Below are 7,550 nucleotides of genomic sequence, written 5' to 3' on the forward strand. Positions count from 1 at the left end.
CTGAATTGCTCTGCGATTCTGTGAATTCACACAATATTATGTGTGAGAAGCTTGTGGGACTAGGGACTACTTGCAGAGAATGTAATTTAATTCATTAGTTTAGCACCACTTTGGGACAGAGATAAAGGAAGACCCAGATACTTACATCATCACATCATTTTATCTCATTCTGTAGTATGACGTAAGAATAACCTACAAAACAGTTTGGAAGGTTGTAAAATATGAGAAAATATCAGACAATAATCCATGAAGATATTTTATTAAAAAAATACATCTGTCCAAAAAAACAAGGCCATAAATAAAATACCCAATAACCATTCATTGCTTTTGTAAATTAAACCTGCTGTGAGTTTGTTGGTCTGCAGAAATATTTCTAAATATTGACCAGTCCTTGCCTTACAGAAAAAGTGAGGGACGACCGATCTAAGGAACAGCTTCCTATTGGCATAAGGGGCCTGAATGATGATTGCCTTGGACATTGTTCAGAAGTAAATGTGCCATCATATAACTCATAATTCTGTTATTACACTTCAGTGCTGGCCTTTCCTAATTTCCAGATACCTTATTTTATAATATAAGCAATATTTTCTTCTGATTTACATGCTATCAGGTAGGATGAGTGTAAATGTCAGAGTTATTAAATTCACTGCAAAGACTTTAGGGATTTTCTCTTTCCTGCCTTTTTCTCAACAGAATGTTCATCTTAAAAGCATTCAACTTGTATGTTTCTGGTTTCAGTGCACTGCGTGCATGAATCCAGCCCCTAAAGGCATGAGTTGTGCATCTGTAAAGGAAAAGGATTTCTTCAGTAACTTTTGCTGATGCTGGCTTGTGGGGATGGTGCAAGCTCCCACTGCTAACAAGTAAGCAAGACGTGGATCTGATGCCAAAAACTCTCCAGGGATCTCAAATGTCTCTAGCTGGGATAAAGCAGACTGGATTGCATGCTGCTGGATGCAATAAACTGTTTGTAGAGACCTATTTTCTGCTGATGTTCAATACTTCTTGTGTCTGAGCTGGAGCAAGCACATGGTGTCGCAGCTGTGGTGTGTTTGAGGAAAGGCAGCCTCTCTGCATGGCTGAGCACATTATTGTACAGTCCCAGCCATTACTGTTATGTCTGGTGTACTTTAAAGGATCTCCTCTGAAATGGGACAAAGCTCTTTGTTGCTTCTCCTGCCCTTTCCATTTACCTTTTTGTTCTCCATGATAGCTGTGTTCTGTCCTCATACTGGAAACAGGAAATTCAATTTTTTCCTACTTGCTGTGAATCCTTGGGTAGACTCTGCTTCTGTCTTGCACCACAGCTCTTTTCTGTCACTGCTGATCCTTATTCAGTGTTTCCAAGTCTGCCTGTGGCTGCTCCTGGTTTCTCCTCACTAGACATTATCCTCTCCACCTCTATGTAACTTTATCATTCCCTTTAGGAAAAAAATTACAGAAGGAAAAAAAATCAGTTATTCTAGACAAGATTGAATTTTTGGTTTGGTACATTGCCCATAAAACATATTTCTAATCCAATCTCGTCTCCTGTTGTCAGTCTGAACATCTTCCAACCTGTTGACAGGAACATTTTATTTCAGACTTGTCACCAAATTCTGGAAATGGATGGAGCACCTGTTACCGTGTGTGTTCTTAACACATAATCATAGAATCATTTAGGTTAGAAAAAACCTTTTAAGATCCTTCAGTTCAACCTTAACATTGCCAAGTTCACCACTAAGCCATGTCTCTAAGTATCTTATCTACCTATCTTTCAAATACCTTCACAGATGGTGATTCCACACTTCCAAGGGCAGTGACACAAGGTGATTCTGAATATCAAGAGAGAATGAGCTCATAAATGTGGGATGGGGAATGACTTTGTGCTTTGTTGCATGAAAGACTGGAACAACAGCTTTAACTAGAGTAGAATTAAACTTTTAGGGCCACAAGATGGCAGACGGAAACAAGGCAAGACTGCATGGAAGGGATTTACACAGCTCTAGGTTTCCCTCACATTTGAGCCAAATAATCATTATGAAGAGTGATTCATTTACCTTCTGGGCCACAATGGGATCTCCATAGCAAACAAAGGAAAATTTCTTCATTGATGCTGAAGGGAAGCAGGTGACACTCAGGACACAACTAACACTGAAAAATAAGCATAATAATAATAACTCAGAGACAAAAGATGTCAAGAGCCAAGCAGCATTCTGGCTTTTATAAATGGTGGTTTTTAAAATAACTAAATTTCATAGGTAGTATTTATTTTAGACTCTCAAGTAAGAGTATGAACATAATAAACAACTTTTTTTCCCTGATTTTGTACTTCACTTTTTTTTTCATTATTACTTCAACTAAATGTGCCCGTCAGGATGCAATCCCTGCCCTGATGCAGTATGTGATTATCACAGGCCATTCTCTTTTCCCTAATTTAATGTAAATAACTATGTCTACTTAGGTGGCCAAAAGCCTGAGCAATCTTCTCCTGCTCCTGGGCTCTGCCCTGCTTGGGGCAGATAATGTTCCCACCATTTGTTTGCTGCTCTGAGCAGCTCTGTGCTCCCGGAGAGATCAGGGCCTGAGGGTGGCTGCCGAGGTCGCTGCCATTCACACTGCCACACGCAGGGAGCTGCAAGGTGCCAGGGCCTGGCTCTGCTGAGCGCTTGTGACTCTTGCTAACACTCCTAGAAGCAATTAACAAGTCAGTTTTCCAGCCAGTGGATCTGGCCTCATGACTTACCAGCACTTCTTTGAGTGTTTATTTGAGAGGCGGTAGTGGCTCTGTGCAGATTTGTCACCTTGCAGCATAAGATACGTATAAAAGACACAAATACATTGTGTCTTGTGTCTGTGCCTTAGAAAAGAGCTGAACAGCACCAGCCTGGCAGCTCTCCAGGGCACAGGCCCACTGAATTACAAGTGAAAATCAAATAGAGCAGCTTTTGGCTATTGCCCACCCTCTGAAGCAGCTCTGTCTGAGGGCCTCTGTCTTTGTGTTCCCCCTGCCCTAGGCATGAGCAGTGTTCAGAAATGGGTGCAGTGGTGTTGTGGTTTAACACAGCTTGGCTTTTTGTTAAAGAGAAAATCCATCAGTTGTGGAAGTCATTCTCTGCGAGGACCGCTAATAGCTTTCTCTGAACCCAACAGAACCAATCAGCTGGCTAGTTTTGAATATTGACACCCTGTTAAACCACTTAAGAAAGCTGAACATGCCTATGTGAAATCACATTTAAAAACGAACAAACTCGCCGGGGAAAGCTCTCTTGCTTTGACACTCACCTTTGAGCAGTACCTGCATGCTGTAGCCGGGCCAGGCCCCGCTGTGCCGCAGGGCCTGCAGGGCCTGGCGGGGCCGGGCCGGACCCTGCCGTGCTGCAGTGCGGCCCGCTCGGGCTCGCCCCCTGGCATTCTGCTGCCTCCGAGTTCCACCCGGGGCTGGTGGGCCAGGCTGGCTCTGCTTGGCTCTGGGTGGAGCCAGGCTGGCCCCTGCTCGGGCCACGAGCTGCTGGGCCTTCCTGCTGGCACCGCAGAAAACCATGCAGCTAAGAACAGAGGCAGGCCTGCAGCCCATGCAGAAAGCAGCCCCGCAGCTGGAACTGACCATGGCAGGGGCTGGAAAACAGCCGTGCAGCCAGAGCGGCCACCACTCGGCACAGATCGCACGGCCATCCGCAGGCCCGGCCGAGATACCAACTCTGGTGCACAAATGAAACGTGAGTGAAAGAAAAGGAAAGCATAAAGACACATAGAGAAAACAAGACAAAGACACCGAGGTTAGTGAAGGACTCAAATCCTAGATGGAAGGAGAGTGAGGAGATGCCTTAGTCTTGGGCTGAAATTCTTTTGTAAGGCTATGGTGAAGATGTAATTGATACATCAAACTCTTTTTTCCCCTGAAACTCATGGAGTGCATCGGGGGACTCTAGTGTTCTAACTACAGCCATGAGCAGAGGTACCTGTGTTGAAGCAAGCAAATGTTGAAGTAGCTGTGATCCACTGAGAAGCTTGAACAGAGAGAGAAGAGAGAGATAAGAAACGTTGCCCCACGGATGGAAGAAGAAAACCTCTGTTCCCAGAAATAAAATAACTTTTGTTTCTATACAGAACAGCTCATCCTTAAAATTGTACCCCAATAAGCTAAGATGACACATGGTGGTAGTTGTGGGAAGACTACCAAACTGTGGGAAGGACTTTTGCAGGGACAGTTGCAGATTTCCATTGCTGCTATTCATGAAAATTAAAACAATGACAGAACTGTTTCTTGTGAGAAAGTCTCCATGGCATGTCAGGAGAGACTCCTCTCCCTAAGTGAACTTAATAAAGATTATTTTAGAAATGGTAAACTAATTGAAAATACCAAATTTTGCCTCTTTACATTGTCCGTGGGAAAAGAAAGAAGAGTTGGGGGGAGGAGAAATGTTCTGAAGGTTTATTCTGACTTCTTATTATTTTTCTTTTAGTTCTGTTAATAAAGTTTTCTTTATACCCTTTAAAATGTTGAGCCTGCTTTGCTCTCCTCCTAGTCCTTATCTCGCAGCAAAAAATGAGTAAATAATTCTAGTGAGTGCACTGGAATTTGGCCAGCACTAGACCCACCACAGGTGGTCACCCACTTGACACCTGCTGACATTCAGCTCTGGATACCTAGTAAAAACCAGGAGCCAAGACCCAAGGAGCAAAAGCAAGATGACACTATAAATTTAACCTAGCAAGAAGATAATACCATAATGAGCTGCTGCCAAAGCCAAAGAATTCTACGTGAACTTTGTGCTGATCTTTAGTCTTTGACACAGTGAAATAAATGTGCTTACTTCACCCTGCTACAATCACCCCTTACTCAGATAAGCCCCTTCTCCACAGACCATGCATTGTAAAATGGAGCTGAAGGAATGTGTAACCTGTTGCTCTGTCTTTAGATTGTTTCCCATATGAGAAATACTGATTTTTCACTGTTTGAAGTGTATAAAAGCAGGTAGATAATATTTTGAGAATGTGTGCAGACCTAATAAACAAACATCTCTACTCCATGTGTGAATTGGCTTTTTGAACACTGGGTAGAGCCATATTTGGGACAGCTGAAGCATATTTGGGATGGGATGAAGCCAGGCCATGGGCTCGCAGGTGGGCCCTGTGGCTGGCCAGGGCAGGGCTGTGGTTCTGTGGAGGTTGTAGATCAGCCATTAGAGCCCTAGTTGAAAAGCAGATGCCATAGGCCAGGTTGGGCTATGGCCGAACATTCCCAATGGGATGGGGGCTGCCTCAGCTGCTCCAGCTCTGAGCTGGTCCTGAGTCCTTCAAACAGTCCTCCTGCCCTTGCCACTGTAATGAAACCTGATATTCCTGTTGCTATTTTAGTCCTATTGTTTCCTGACTGGTATTGTTGCCTCCTGGTTTTCAGGTAGAACTTAAAGCTTTTGATTTTTTACGTAGTAAGTCCTAAATAGTCAATTGATGACAGTTTGAGGGATGATCCGTGTCATGTAGTCGGGCTGGGAAAATGGATCCCACCTTCACATATTGACACTGGTTTCCAACCAGGCAGAGTGGAAGTTAGAGCAGTCTTTTACGTCCCAGCAGTGATCAAAACTCCAGGCTGAAGTGGTCCCTTTGGCTTGTCTAATTGGGCTGATCTGCTATCTGTAAATAATTACATATTCATTATACCCTTGGCTCTATAGCACTTTCCTGTTCCCCATTCTGTGTCTTCACTGGATGAGAGACTGGACTGTCACTGGTTAATTGCTCAATCAATCAACCATTTAACCCCCCATCACCAGAGGCTACAGTTGGATGTTGAGCAAGATAAGGGAACAGGCTGGGAAGAGGTAAATCCTATGAGGTTGGATAGTGCTTTTTATCATGCCAAGGTTCTTATACAAGTGGCTCAGCCGTGAAAACTCACCTCTGGAAAAGTATTGGCACATTCACGTGTAGTCTGATGGGCATAATGGTCCAGAACTGACTCTGCTTTGGTGATTTAAGAGGCATCTTAGAATCATAACCATCAAAACTACCAATGTGTCCCATGAGTCACAGTATTACATCATTCAGTATAAAACTTCCTGCCCTAGGAGAAGTACCTGGCTGTTCCCACCTGAACCTGAGAAAATATAAATCCAGTGGACTCTGTGTTTCATGGGCTTCTGTCACTCCCAATAGATCAAGACCAGGACCCTCACCACCAAGAAGACCAGAAGAAGAGGACCAATGGGATGCTGTCACGATCCTTGGGGTGGTGATATTTTTTCTATTTGATCTGTCTCTCTGTCACTCTCATTCTCTCCTCCCACTCTCTTTTCCTATTTTTTCTGTCTCTCCCACTCTATGTCACATTCACAGTTAAATAAAAATCCATACTATTGACTTCAACACTGAAGTCAAGGTCTCATTTGAACTTAATTTGGACAGAGGCATCTCTCTGTAAATTTTAATAACCAGTTCACACTGAGTTGGTTCTCTTGGCTTGGCCTCTCATCTGAAATCTGAACATATTTAAGGAGCCCATGCAGATATGCTCCTCAGGAAGCTGGACGCATTCTGAAGGAACATTAAAGTTTTGATGGAAGTAATGAAAGACTGTCCACCTTTCTGTAAATGAGTTAAAAATATTTTAAGGATGTTTTGACAGAATGTGCTTCAGATTAAGAGCTGGGGAATGGTGGCAGAATTATCCCTCTTGTCTATTAGGCTGCCTTGGAACCATTTTAATGTTTAGCTTGAAACAGATGTAATTTCTTGATCCTCAATACAGGCTTTACTGACTTATCTTCCTGTGCTGTAGTGAAAGGGCAAGAATGTAGAAGGATAGATGGTTTTGTGGAAACTGAGAATGAAACTCTTACTGTTTTATTCGGAAATAAAACAGTTTGTTAAAGATAGATATAGCCTCACTGAATACTGGGGAGTAGGAAAAAAGTGTTGCTTTCTTCCATCTATAGATGTCCATAAGAGCATGCTTTTCTGACTGTTCTCTTTCGTGTTTCCTATTTCCCTGAATATTTCATGTGAGATTTCTCCACAAGAGCGGTGACTCAGTCCATGCAAACCACCAACTCTCCCACTTACCCTCTTGTGAAGGAAAATTTATTTTAGTTATATTGGGTGATTGCAGTCAGAGAGGGAAAATGTTTGTCTTTTTAAGTGGAGGAGAAGTCAGAGAACCCTCAGAGTTCTTAAATGAGGTAGATGGCATCTCCTAGTTTATCCCCTTGTAACCCCAATGAAATAACAAACTTTAGGCCATACTGGATGTGTTCTGACTTCAAGGCAGGACATGATGACTTACCAGTCCCAGGATTGCTGCCTTTGCTCCTATTTAACACCATGGTCATATATAGCAGAGAAAACATGACTCAAAACATTCTCTGGTAGTTTAGAGGTCATATGATACAGACATTGCAAGACACTGAAAGGGATTAGACATCAATCTGCAATGGTTTGGGCAAAAAAATCCCAAGACTAGAGGACATTTCTTCTTTGAGGTCTGGATCTACATACTCCAAGCATGGTGCACTTAACACTCATCTAGAAGTATATTTCCATGCAAATATAGGTATGCACACACA

At 42.9% G+C, this 7,550-nt stretch overlaps 1 long non-coding RNA gene across 1 annotated transcript; it reads right to left on the reverse strand.

Annotated features, from left to right (window-relative positions):
* Window positions 1-240: 240 nt before the first annotated feature.
* On the reverse strand, window positions 241-4,994 carry LOC107198479. The gene is made up of 3 exons (XR_001519005.1): window positions 3,265-4,994; window positions 2,040-2,133; window positions 241-1,421 (listed from the first exon to the last, which is right to left on the reverse strand). It is a non-coding gene; the product is annotated as an uncharacterized LOC107198479 (long non-coding RNA).
* Between the last annotated feature and the right edge of the window lie 2,556 nt (window positions 4,995-7,550).

The sequence above is a fragment of the Parus major genome, chromosome 2 (genome assembly GCF_001522545.3).
Source record: "Parus major isolate Abel chromosome 2, Parus_major1.1, whole genome shotgun sequence".
NCBI classification, from domain to species: Eukaryota; Metazoa; Chordata; class Aves; order Passeriformes; family Paridae; genus Parus; species Parus major.